The sequence below is a fragment of the Rhinopithecus roxellana genome, chromosome 16 (assembly GCF_007565055.1).
Source record: "Rhinopithecus roxellana isolate Shanxi Qingling chromosome 16, ASM756505v1, whole genome shotgun sequence".
In the NCBI taxonomy this organism is placed as follows: domain Eukaryota; kingdom Metazoa; phylum Chordata; class Mammalia; order Primates; family Cercopithecidae; genus Rhinopithecus; species Rhinopithecus roxellana.
Genome location: NC_044564.1, coordinates 71066854 through 71080268, shown reverse-complemented (window position 1 = coordinate 71080268; position 13415 = coordinate 71066854).

The window sequence follows — 13415 nt, the reverse complement described above, 5'->3', positions numbered from 1 at the left end:
GATGGTTTGAAATTGGAACTTATGTTTTGTTTTGTTTTGTTCTTTTGAGATAGAGTCTCGCTATGTCACCCAGGCTGGAGTGCAGTGGCACGATCTCAGCTCACTGCTTTCTATGCTAAAACCAGAAAAGTCCCAAGCAAACTAAGACAAATTGGTCACTTTTAGGAATACATGAATAAATATCTTTTCCCAAAGAGACTGAAGGAAGTTGAAATGTAATGGTGAGTTGAGATTGTGGTTCCTAGGCCACCCCATCAATACTTAGCAAATTCATAAGTCATGTAAAAACTTTTTCTAAGCCTTGAAGTTATGTTTGTCTAGTCCCTGAAATCTGACCACTCTTCTCTTTTTTATTTATTTATTTATCTATTTGTGAGACAGTCTCATCTGTTGCCCAGGCTGGAGTGCAGTGGCGCGATCTTAGCTCACTGCATCCTCCACCTCCCGGGCTCAAACGAAAACTCCTCTCCTTTTCATCTTACATTCTGTAGCCTGGAGCCCCTGTCTGCCGTGAGTGGTAGGATGTGGGTAAGGCAGGTGGACAGCTCCAAGGCAACAGAGACAGAGGAGATTGTCGCACAAGAAGAGGAGCTGGACCAGACCTTTAAAAGCTCCTCCAGAGGCCGAGCATGGTGGCTCACGCCTGTAATCCCAGCACTTTGGGAGACCGAGACGGGTGGATCACGAGGTCAGGAGATCGAGACCATCCTGGCTAACATAGTGAAACCCCATCTCTACCAAAAATATAAAAAATTAACTGGGTGTGGTGGTGGGCGCTTGTAGTCCCAGCTGCTTGGGAGGCTGAGGCAGGAGAATGGCGTGAACCCGGGAGGCGAAGCTTGCAGTGAGCCAAGATCATGCCACTATACTTCAGCCTGGGCAACAGAGCGAGATTCCATCTCAAAAAAAAAAAAGCTCCTCCAGAAATAATAGCTGGGGCATTTATGAAAAGGAAGCAGGTATCAGCAGCAGAAGGGCCCAGGAGCAAGAATAGTGAAGCACAAGGGGCTGCTTGTTTGTGCTGTTATTTGCAAGTCAGGAACTGTTTGACTTTACAAACATGTTATCACTCATGACTATTTTAAGAGAATTTCTGTCACAGTAAGTCCACTTTAAGTCCACTTCTAATCATTTCCACTAAGGGCACAATCAGGAATGTATGCAAATATATGTACAAAGAAGAAAAAAGGTACTGATTACAGTTTTGTAGTAGTAAAGATCTCCAAGAGAAAGTGATACTTAATTGACCTGAGCCGTGAAAGGTAAATAGGAGTCAGCCAGGTCTGCAGGGTGGGGAAGAGTAAGAAGGGAAGTTAAAGGGAACAGCATGTGCCAAGTTACAGAGATAGGACAGAATGTATTGGGGAACAGTAGGAAATTGGGTATTAGTGGAGCAAAGGATACACTGTGAATGGGGGAAGGGACAAGGCTGGGAGGAAAACCTCAGGGGCAGAACAGAATTATAATGTCAATTTTTAAAATCATAGTCATTTTCCTCTTTCAGTGAATAAAAAACCACATTCTTTAGGTTGGCATGTATACACAGAAAGATAAGAAATCTAACTCTGTATGCAGAAAACTCAAACCCCAAGGGAAGTAGTGAATTATCCTTGAGTTTAAATGTTACTTGAAATAATAAAATAGGAAGATTAAAGAGTCCTGCTACTTTGATGTCAGATGAAATCATGTCTATGTATAATACACTGGTCAAAGTTCAAGAACTGGTTATCTTTGTAAAAACACTGCTCTCTTCTTTGCAAGGTCATCACAATAGCTCCAGAATTATTGGGGTAAAACATTTTGTTTTTCATGTAAAAAGTTATTTATTTATTTATTTATTTTGAGACAGAGTCTCGCTCTGATGCACAGGCTAGAGTGCAGTGGCACAATCTCGGCTCACTACAACCTCTGCCTCCCGGGTTCAAGCAATTCTCCTGCCTCAGCCTCCCGAGTAGCTGGGACTCAGGGACGTGCCTCCATGCCTGGCTAATTTTGTATTTTTAGTAGAGACCGGGTTTCACTATGTTGGCCAGGCTGGGCTCGAACTCCTGACCTCAGGTGATCCACCCGCCTTGGCCTCCCAAAGTGCTGGGATTACAGGTGTGCGCCACAGCGCCTGGACCGAAAGTTATCTTTTTAGTCAAGTTGATAAAAAAATAAAACTTTGCTTATTGCTGATGGATCTATTTACATAATAAGAAATTTCTCTAAATTTATCATTATCACATTGTCTCAATCGTTACCTGCTGTTGTTACCACTTATCTGTTCTTAAACTCCACTTACTTTTCGCAACTCATCTTTTTGCTACTTCTACTGCTAAATAATCTTCGCAAAGGGAGTCTTTTCTTCCTTCCTCTTCTCATCGCCTGCTTCATTGTTCCCTGATCACAGAGATCAAAACCAAAATAATATACCACCATCACTGTAGGGGATGGAAAAACACACACGAACCTTTGTCTTCTACCGTCCTAGGTTCTCCAGCTGGAGTCCTGGGAATCAAACTGATTAAAGATAGATTAACAAGAGAAAAACAGAGTTTATTCGCCTGTACAGCACACATACACAAAGGAGAAACTCAGTAATGAGTAACTCAAAGGAGTGGTTAAAATCAGGGGCTTATATAGCATCTTAACATGGAACAGTATATAGGTAGAGAAGTGACAAGATAAAGGGGTTGCAGCTTTTAGGGGCAGCAAACTGTGGGGAGGTAAATATGTGGGGGAGAAACCATTGGAAGATAAAGGTTATTTTACTTCTTTTTTTTTTTTTTTTTTTGAGACGGAGTCTCGCTCTGTCGCCCGGGCTGGAGTGCAATGGCCGGATCTCAGCTCACTGCAAGCTCCGCCTCCTGGGTTTACGCCATTCTCCTGCCTCAGCCTCCCGAGTAGCTGGGAATACAGGCGCCCGCCACCTCGCCCGGCTAGTTTTTTGTATTTTTTAGTAGAGACGGGGTTTCACCGTGTTAGCCAGGATGGTCTCGATCTCCTGACCTTGTGATTCGCCCGTCTCAGCCTCCCAAAGTGCTGGGATTACAGGCTTGAGCCACCGCACCCGGCCTATTTTACTTCTTTTGAGGCAAGGCCTCGCTCCATCGCCCAGGCTGGAGTGCAGTGGCTCCATCTCAGCCCACTGCAACCCCCAACTCCCAGCTTCAAGCGATTCTCTTGCTCCGCTTCCCAAATAGCTGGGATTATAGGCACCTGCCACTATACTCAGGTATTTTTATTTTATCGTATTTTTAGTGGAGATGGGGTTTCAGGCCAGACACAATGGCTCACGCCTGTAATCCTAGAACTTTGGAAGGCAGTGGTGAGTGGATCCCTTGAGCTCAGAAGTTCGAGACCAACCTGAGCAACATGGAGAAACCCCCATCTCTACCAAAAATACAAAACAATTAGCTGGGCATAGTGGTGCATGCCCGTGGTCCCAGCTACTCTCAGAGAGGCTGAGGTGGGAGTATTGCTTAAGCCTGGGAGGTAGAGGTTGCAGTGAGTTGAGATCGTGCCACTGCACTCCAGCCTGGGTGACAGAATGAGACCCCATCAAAAAGAAAGAGAGAGAGAGAGAGAGAGAAGGGGTTTCACCATGTTGGCCAGGCTGGTCTCAAACTCCTGCCCTCAAATGATCCACCCACCTCAGCCTCCCAAAGTGCTGGGATTACAGGCCTGAGCCACAGCACCCGGCCAAAGGTTATCTTAATAAAGTTTTTTATGTAGATTTCTTTCTCAGTGCTATGTCTGATCCCTGTTCTGGTAAGAGTCTGGGCTCAAAGTCAGGAATGATTGAGTTCTCCTTTTCATGGAGGGGAAGGAAAGGAAATACCCTTACAATTTATGTCCTGTTCTTAGCCAGACAGGGGAAAGAAGCCCAAGAGCCTGTTTTTTGTTTCTGTTTTTTTTTTGTTGTTGTTGTTGTTGTTTTTTTTTAAATTGGAGGCAGGGTCTTGTTCTGTTGCCCAGGCTGGAGTGCAGAGGCACAATCACGGTTCACTGCACTCTCAACTTTCTGGGCTCAAACAATCCTCCCACCTCAGCCTCCTCAGTAGCTGGGACTATAGGCATGTACCACCACGCCAGGCTAATTTTTGTATTTTTTGTAGAGATAGAGTCTCACTATGATGCCCAGGCTGGTCTCAAACTCCCAGGCTCAAGTGATCCTCCCACCTCAGCCTCCCAAAGTGCTGGGATTACAGGTGTGAGCCTCAAGAGCTTCTTTTGCATCAGCTATTTCTCAGTTTTCTTCAGCTCAAAATAATCCTATTCAAATGACATTTTTGGGGTAGGATGTTCTAATCCCCTGCAATGCCATTTATTGCATCAGCCAACACTGGATTCGTGGTATTACTTGCTCACAGGTAGAGGCTATTAGACTCCCCTGACTGGTTAATTGAAACGAATGCATCTTCACTCTCTTTTTTCTTTATTTAAATTTTGGCACTCATTTTTCAAGTTTCCGACAAAACATCTTGAAATGTCCCTCTGTAGGCCTCAAATAGTTAAGAGCCTCAGAAAAGCATAATTGGTTCTAAAGGTAACAATTACTTTTAGTTGTGAGAACCAGTCTCACAGCTTGCAATTATGGCCATAGAATTTTAGCAGTGCACGCTAGCATGCACTTCAGAAAGTATCTTGTCCAGATCCTTCTTATAGATAAAGCAACTGAAGACAACACGGTGACTGAGTGACCTTGGGCAATTTACCTATCTTCTCGCTTTTCTTATCAAATTGATCTCAGCAGTTCCTATACTTTTGAGGGTTATTGTAAGGAATAAATAATAAAAGGCTGGGCACAGTGGTTCACATTTGTAATTCCAGCACTTTGGGAGGCCAAGGCAGGAGAAACAATTGAGCCCAGGAGTTTGAGACTAGCCTGGGCAACATACCAAGACCCAGTCTCTAAAAGAAAAGGTTAAAAATTAGCAGGGCGGCCGGGCGCGGTGGCTCAAGCCTGTAATCCCAGCACTTTGGGAGGCCGAGATGGGTGGATCACGAGGTCAGGAGATCGAGACCATCCTGGCTAACACGGTGAAACCCCGTCTCTACTAAAAATATAAAAAATTAGCCGGGCGAGGTGGCGGCGCCTGTAGTCCCAGCTACTCGGGAGGCTGAGGCAGGAGAATGGTGTGAACCCGGGAGGCGGAGCTTGCAGTGAGCTGAGATCCGGCCACCGCACTCCAGCCTGGGCGACAGAGCAAGACTCCGTCTCAAAAAAAAAAAAAAAAAAAAAAAAAAAAAAAAAAAAAAAAAAAAATTAGCAGGGCATGGTGGTGCATAGCCTGTAGTCCTAGGTACTCGGGAGGCTGAGGCTGGTGGATCATTTGAGCCCAGGAGTTTGAAGTCACAGAGAAGTGGTGTCGTTGTCTGAGATAAATATCAGAGGTTTCTTGTCTCATGCCAAGGGAATTGAGAATGTGGACACAAAAGAAGTGAGTTTAAGAGCATTGGTTTAATAGGCAAAAGGAAGAGAAAAAGGAATACCTCTCTCTAGGAGAGAGAGGGACTCCTGAGTGGGACTTTTGGTCTCATGGTGAAACACATGGGGTTTTATAGACGAGCTTGAGGAAGCGGTGTCTGAGTTACATAGAGCCCGAGAGATTGGATGGACCAGGTGTGCCATTTACATGGCACACAAAGAAGCTGGCTGCCCTACCCTAATATTTTATTATGCAGATGGGTCCTCTACCTGGCTGGAGCCATGTTGCCTGTTCCTTTACTGTACACGTGATTGACAAAGAAAAGGGAAAATGGAGCCTCCATGTTGAACATGCCTCACCCCCAGGTAGCCTTTTCCTATTGGCACAGGTGTTGGCATTTACCTGTGCAAGCTTCCAGCTTGCGTATTTATGTCTGCAGCTCAGTTTTTCAGGCTGCTCTTTGTTAGAAAAGAAATGAAATAGGAGCTGCTTGGTAAGAACCCTCACTATCTGTCTAAATAATTTATTTCTAGTTCCTGTATCAACAGTGAGCTGTGGGCCAGATGTGGTGGCTCATGCCTGTAATCCCAGCATTTTGGGAGGCTGAGGTGGACAGATCACTTGAGGTCAGCAGTTCGAGACCAGCCTGGCCAACATGGTGAAACCCCTGTCTCTACTAAAAATACAAAAATTAGCTGGGCATGGTGGCTTATGCCTGTAATCCCAGGTATTTGGGAGACTGAGGCAGGAGAATCGCTTGAACCCAGGAGGCAGAGGTTGCAATTTTCTGAGATTGTGCCACTGTACTCCAGCCTGGGCAACAGAGAGAGAGACTCCATCTCAGAAACAAATCAGTGACAAATCAGGGATAAACCAACGCACTCTAGCCTGGTGACAGAGTGAGACCCTGTCTCTGAAAAGAAAAAAGAAAGGGCCCTGCACAGTTGCACAGTGACTCACATGTGTAATCCCAACACTTTAGGAGGCCAAGGCAGGAGGATTGCTTGAGCCTAGGAGTTTGAGACCAGCCTGGGCAATATAGCGAAACCCCATCTCTGCAAAAAATACAAAACGTAGCTGTCACAGCATGTGCCTGAAGTCCCAGGTACTTGGGAGGCCGAGGTGGGAGGATCACTTGAGCCTGGGAGGCAGAGATTGCAAGAGCCGAGATCACACCTCTGCACTTCAGCCTGGGCCGCAGAACAAGACCCTGTGTCAAAAAAAAGAAAAAATATAAATGAGATAATGCAAGTGAAACAGAGCAGTAAATCATTCAATAAATGTTTGTTATGACCATGGATACAACAACTAAAAAGTCCTGAATTTGCTATTTACAATTAACTCGGGAAGTCCCTAAATATCTCTGGATCTGTTTTAACAATCCATGAAATGAATGAGAAGGTTAGATTAAGTCAGTGGTTCAAGTTGTGCTGTGGAGTCCTAGGGCTTTCCTGAAGGACAGCAGAGTCCTAGGGCTTTCCTGGGAGGCCAGCAGACAGCCACCAAATAACCTACCTTTCTTCAACCAAAGCTGTTTAGCTTTTCTCTTCTGAAATTTTTGTTTGAATAAAATAGTTCTGGGCATAGTGGATCATGCCTGTAATCACAGCATTTTGGGAGGCCACAGTGGGAGGATCATTTGAGGCCAGGAGTTTGAGACCAACTTGAACCCCATCTCTGAAAAAAATAAAAATAAATAAAAATTGTGCTTAAAAAAAGTAACTCCTTAGCAAGATAAACTTTAAGGTTCTTTCAGCTCAAGATTCTATGATTTTGCAAAGATCACACGGTGTCCTTTGTTGTTCTGATTTCAAAATAAAAACAGGGATTTTATTTTTTTATTTTTGAGACAGAGTCTCACTCCTCATCACCCAGGCTAGAGTGCAGTGGTGCAATTCACCCAGTCTAGAGTGCAGTGTTGCAATCTCGGCTTACTGCAACCTCTGCCTTCCAGGTTCAAGCGATTCTCGTGCCTCAGCCTCCCAAGTAGCTGGGATTACAGGTGTGCACCACCACACCTGGCTAATTTTTGTGTTTTTAGTAGATACAAGGTTTCATCACATTGGCCCAGCTGGTCTCAAGTGATTTGCCCTCAACTCCTGGCCTCAAATGATCCACCTGCCTTAGCCTCCCAAAGTGTTGGGATTAGTCATACATCACCATGCTCAGCCAAAATAAAGACAAAGATTTTTACATTTTTAAGGATAAGATCAACTTATGACTATAGACACAGAGCCAGGACGGAACTCTAGGTCTCCTGACAGTAAGGAAGATATAATGTCTTGAGGTTAAAAGGAAGGAGATCTTCAAATGATTAATGCTCAGTAATGACTATGGACATTCTTCTGTTTTGGTTATAGGGAAACAAACCCTGGATTTTTGCTTCTTAGTTTTCTTTTGGATTATTTAAGGAGTGAGTATTCTTTAGGTGACAGTGCTGATTACGATCCAGTCTACAATTAACACATTTATTACCCAATCCTTTTCTGGGTAACTGAAGTTTAATGTTTGCCGAATTATAGTTGATTGAGAAAGAGGACCTTAAGGAGAGATTTCAGCATCACTTTCGCTCAGATTTATTTTTAAAATGGTTATAGGGTGGTTATTGCCATGCTATTGAGATATCCAGGTGAGCTTTGTATATTTCAGATGCAATTCTCTGGTACAGTTCTGTTTTCAGTAAACCTACCCCAATTTCAAAGCTCTAATCAAAAAAGAGGTTGTATTGGCCGGGTGCAGTGGCTTACACCTGTAATCCCAGAACTTTGGGAGGCTGAGGCGGGTGGATCACATGAGGCCAGGAGTTCAAGACCAGCCTGGCCAACATAGCAAAACCCCATCTCTACTAAAAAGACAAAAATTAGCTGGTGTGGTAGTGCACATCTGTAATCCCAGCTACTTGGGAGGCTGAGGCACAAGAATTGTTTGAACTGGGGAGGCGGAGGTTGCAGTGAACCGAGACTGCCCCACTGTACTCCAGCCTGGGTGACATAGCAAGACTCTGTCTCAAAAAAAAAAAAAAAAATTGTTTTTTAAAAAAAGATTGTAGGCCGGGCGCGGTGGCTCAAGCCTGTAATCCCAGCACTTTGGGAGGCCGAGACGGGCGGATCACGAGGTCAGGAGATCGAGACCATCCTGGCTAACCCGGTGAAACCCCGTCTCTACTAAAAAATACAAAAAAAAAAAACTAGCCGGGCGAGGTGGCAGGCGCCTGTAGTCCCAGCTATTCGGGAGGCTGAGGCAGGAGAATGGCGTAAACCCGGGAGGTGGAGCTTGCAGTGAGCCGAGATCTGGCCACTGCACTCCAGCCTGGGCGACAGAGCAAGACTCCGTCTCAAAAAAAAAAAAAAAAAAAAAAAGATTGTATATGTAATCCCAGCACTTTGGGAGGCCAAGGCAGGCGTATCACCTGAGGTCAGGAGTTCAAGACCAGCCTGGCCTATGGTGAAACCCCATCTCTACTAAAAATACAAAAATTAGCCGGGCATGGTGGCGGACACTTGTAACCCCAGCTACTTGGGAGGCTGAGGCAGGAGAAGAGCTTGAACCCCAGAGGCAGAGGTTGCAATGAGTAGAGATCACACCATTGCACTCCAGCCTGGGTGACAAGAGTGAAACTCCATGAAAGAAAGAAAGAGAGAGAGAGAAAGAGAGAAAGAGAGAGAGAAAGAGAGAAAGAGAGAGAGAAAGAGGAAGGAGGGAGGGAGGGAGGGAGGGAGAAGGAAAGAAAGAACTTCAACACACATTATTTTATTCGATACTTAAAAAAATTCTCTGAGGTAGACAGAAGAGGTTTCTTCCCTGATCACAGAAGAGAGAACAAAGGCTCAGGGAAGTTGATTATTATAACTATTCTACAGCTAATAAGTTGGTTATGCAGTCGTTAAGTCTTTATTGAACATCTCTAGCATCCAGGCGTTGGGTTAAGGATCCAGGACTCAAGTTCAAATGAATCACACCTCAGTGTGGTTCTCTTACTTGGAGTAGTTCTTGAATGCCTCGGTTTTAAAAAAACTGAAAGTTTTGAACTTAGGGAGGCTTTCTTACAACTTAAAACTATTTAATAGGTCATTCTTAATTCACATAGTATAATATAACATACCCAACAACATTTTGCAACAGGCCAGGTGCGGTGGCTCACGCCTGTAATCACAGTGCTTTGGGAGGCTGAGGTGGGTGGATGATCCAAGTTCAGGAGTTCGAGACTAGCCTAACCAACATGGCAAAACCCTGTCTTTACTAAAAATACAAAAAAAAAAAAAAAAAATTAGCCTGGCATGGTGGCATACTCCTGTAGTCCCAGCCACTCGAGACTGAGGCAGGAGAATTGCTTGAACCCAGGAGGCAAAGGTTGCAGTGAACTGCACTCTAGCTGGGACGACAGAGCAAGACTGTCTCAAAAAAAAAAAAAAAAAAAAAAATCTGCAACAGCTGACGACGATCGAAAGAGTAAAGTAAAGATTGACTTTTCTGACTGCTAGGCATTCTAGGTTTTTCTTTTTTAAAATGTCTCAGGAAACTCCAGCTGTTACAAGGAAGTATTGCTTTTGGTTTAATGTTTTATCCTGCTAGTGCACTCCACCCTTAAGTGATCTTAGTGACTAATAGGACTGGCACCAGTTCTCACTTACCAGATGTGAATTCCACTTACTAGTTTGTTTTTTCTCTTCTGCTAATTTGCAGTTGTAGACAAAAACAGAGTAAAGAAGTTCTTAAAATAAATGAAAATTGGCAATGTAGTCGCTGTTTAATTTTTGAATTGGCCTGGCACAGTGGCCTCACCTAAGAGTCATATGGTTGTTATGTTCCCTGATGTTAGGGGGCCCTCCCCTGCAGCCTACAGTGACTCAGAAGGCAGCTGCCGAGAACAGGAAGGCCTCGGGTTCATGTGACAAGCCACCAGCCTTTACCAGAGCAAACAAAGTAGGTGGGATGTTCCCCTGTCCCCTGCCCACCAGTTTTATATCACTTTTCAGAGCTTTTATTTTTCCTTCCTCAGACAGCTCTGAATTTTCTCTTTGACCTGATTTGATTTGTGGAGAAATGCGGTCGAAAGGGCCTGCTGAGATTTTGTCCTGGCCTGCCTCACTGAAGAAGGCCAACAATCTGTTTGCATAGCAAGAATGAAAAAAATGTTTCTGTGCTTCAGAGATTACTGAATACTCTTTTTCCAAAATGAATCCGTTCCTTCTAGCAGGGATCATTTTTGCTAGTTGGGAAGATAAAGCTGTCAATATTCAGTAGCCAATCTCTAGATTTCTTTCTTTTCTTTTCTTCCTTCCTTCTTTTCTTTTCTTTTCTTTCCCTTTTTTTTTCTGAGACAGAGTCTAGCTCTGTCGCCCAGGCTGGGGTGCAGTGGCACGATCTCTGCTCACTGCAACCTCCCACTCCTGGGTTCAAGCGATTCTTCTGCCTCAGCTCCCGAGTAGCTGGGATTACAGGCACGCGCCATCACACCTGGCTAATTTTTGTATTTTTGGTAGAGATGGGGTTTCATCACGTTGGCCAGGCTGGTCTCAACTCCTGATCTCAAGTGATCCGCCCGCCTCGGCCTCCCAAAGTGCTGGGATTACAGGTGTGAGTCATCACACCCAGTGCCAATCTCTAGATTTCAAGAGAACACATGACGTCACAGTTTCTTGGAGATTTTCTTCACTGGATTTAAGTCATTGTTCTCCAAAGTGTGTTCTGAGGGCTACCTACATTTGAATCATCTAGATTGAGGTATCATCATCTCTACCAAAGCACCTTGTAATCTGTGTTTTTTTCAAGATTAAGTCTCCCTCTGTTGCCCAGGCTGGAGTACAATGGCGCGATCTCGCTCACTGGCAACCTCCTCCTCTGAGGTTCAAGCAATTACCCGCCTCAGCCTCCTGAATAGCCACCACACCCAGCTAATATTTGTATTTGTTGAGACGGAGCCCCACTCTGTGGCCCAGGCTGGAGTGCAGTGGTGTGATCTCGGCTCACTGCAACCTCCAGCTCCTGGGTTCAAGCAATTTTCCTGCTCCAGCCTCCCTAGTAGCTGGGGTTACAGGCACCTGCCACCATGCCTGGCTAATTTTTTGTGTGTACTTTTAGTAGAGACAGGGTTTCACCATCTTGGCCAGGCTGGTCTTGAACTCCAGATCTCGTGATCCACCCGCCTCCACCACCCAAAGTGCTGGGATGACAGGCATGAGCCACCGCACCCGGCCAAAATTTATTTTTTTGCACAAATTTAACTTAGCTAAATCAGAGTTCACAAGCCTTCATTGGTAAGGTGACCACAGGAGAGAGTCCTGGGGCAAAGGAGGAGTCTTATTTATGCCTTTCCTGTTTCCACTCCTGTACTCTCCCTCCCCGCAAAAATGCCATTTCTGATAGTGTTGGTCACTGCAGAAGGAAACAGGAAAAAACAGGAAGGAACTGAAGAAACATCAGTATTCCCTCTTGATTATCCTGGTGTGGGAAACAGGTCTGAGTATAGAAAGCAATGCAGCAGAGGCCGGGCGCGGTGGCTCAAGCCTGTAATCCTAGCACTTTGGGAGGCCGAGACGGGCGGATCGCGAGGTCAGGAGATCGAGACCATCCTGGCTAACACGGTGAAACCCCGTCTCTACTAAAAACTACAAAAAACTAGCCGGGTGAGGTGGCGGCGCCTGTAGTCCCAGCTACCTGGGAGGCTGAGGCAGGAGAATGGTGTGAACCCGGGAGGCGGAGCTTGCAGTGAGCTGAGATCCAGCCACTGCACTCCAGCCTGGGTGACATCCATCTCAAAAAAAAAAAAAAAAAAAAAAAAGAAAGCAATGCAGCAGAATGCTTACGAATCATTCACAAAGCTTGGTAAAACCACAGACTCCCCTTATCCCCATTCTAATTAAGTGGGTGGGGCCTGAGAAGCTATATTTGTAAAAATACCTACAGTGGTTCTAATGCAGGTTGATCTGGGGGGTCCGTCAGAATAGTTCTTGTTTAATGTACTGGAGCCCAGAGCTAGAAGTCCCCTTTGACAGCTGCTCTTCAAACTGTTGGCACAAAGACCTAAAGTAATTTTACAATATAAAGATATATGTGGGTTCTCTAACTGTCACAGGGCAACCCCCCAAATTGGGGATCAGCCCAGGAGGCCATGAGGCTTCTTGACTTTTGGCAGAAAAGAATTCAGGAGGCCGCGGTGGCTCATGCCTGTAATCCCAGCACTTTGGGAGGCTGAGGCGGGCGGATTGCCTGAGGTCAGGAGTTCGAGACCAGTCTGGCCAACATGGTTAACCCCATCTCTACTAAAAATACAAAAAAATTAGCCGGGTGTGGTGGCGTGCTCCTGTAATCCCAGCTACTCGGGAGGCTGAGGCAGGGGAATTGCTTGAACCAGGGAGGTGGAGGTTGCAGTGAGCTGAGATCACGCCACTGCACTCTAGCCTGGGCAACAGAGCAAGACTCTGCCACCAAAAAAAAAAAAAAAAAAATTCATGAGCAAGTGGACAGAATAAAGTGAAAGGAAGTTTATCAAAAAGTAAAGGAATGAATGAAATGGTGGCTACCCCATAGACACAGTAGCAGCATGGACTGCTTGACTAACTATACTTAGGGTTATTTCTTGATTACGTGCTGAAAAGGGGGTGGATTATTCATGTTTTCCTGGAATGGGGTGGGGAGTTCCCCAGAACTGAGGGTTCTCCCCATCTCCTACTATATAAAGTAACTTAGGGACGTTGCCATAGCATTGGTAAACTTTGATAGTGCTCGTGGGAGTGTCTTTAAGGGTGCTGATAATGCATTAGAATTAGCATATAATGAGCAATGAGGATGACCAGAGGTCACTTTCTTTTTTTTTTTTTTTTTTTTTTTTTTTGAGACGGAGTCTTGTTCTGTCACCCAGGCTGGAGTGCAGTGGCGAGATCTCAGCTCACTTGCAACCTCTGCCTCTCAGGTTCAAGCGATTCTCCTGCCTCAGCCTTCTGTGTAGCTGGGAATACAGGTGTCCGCCACCAGACCCAGCTAATTTTTGTATTATTAGTA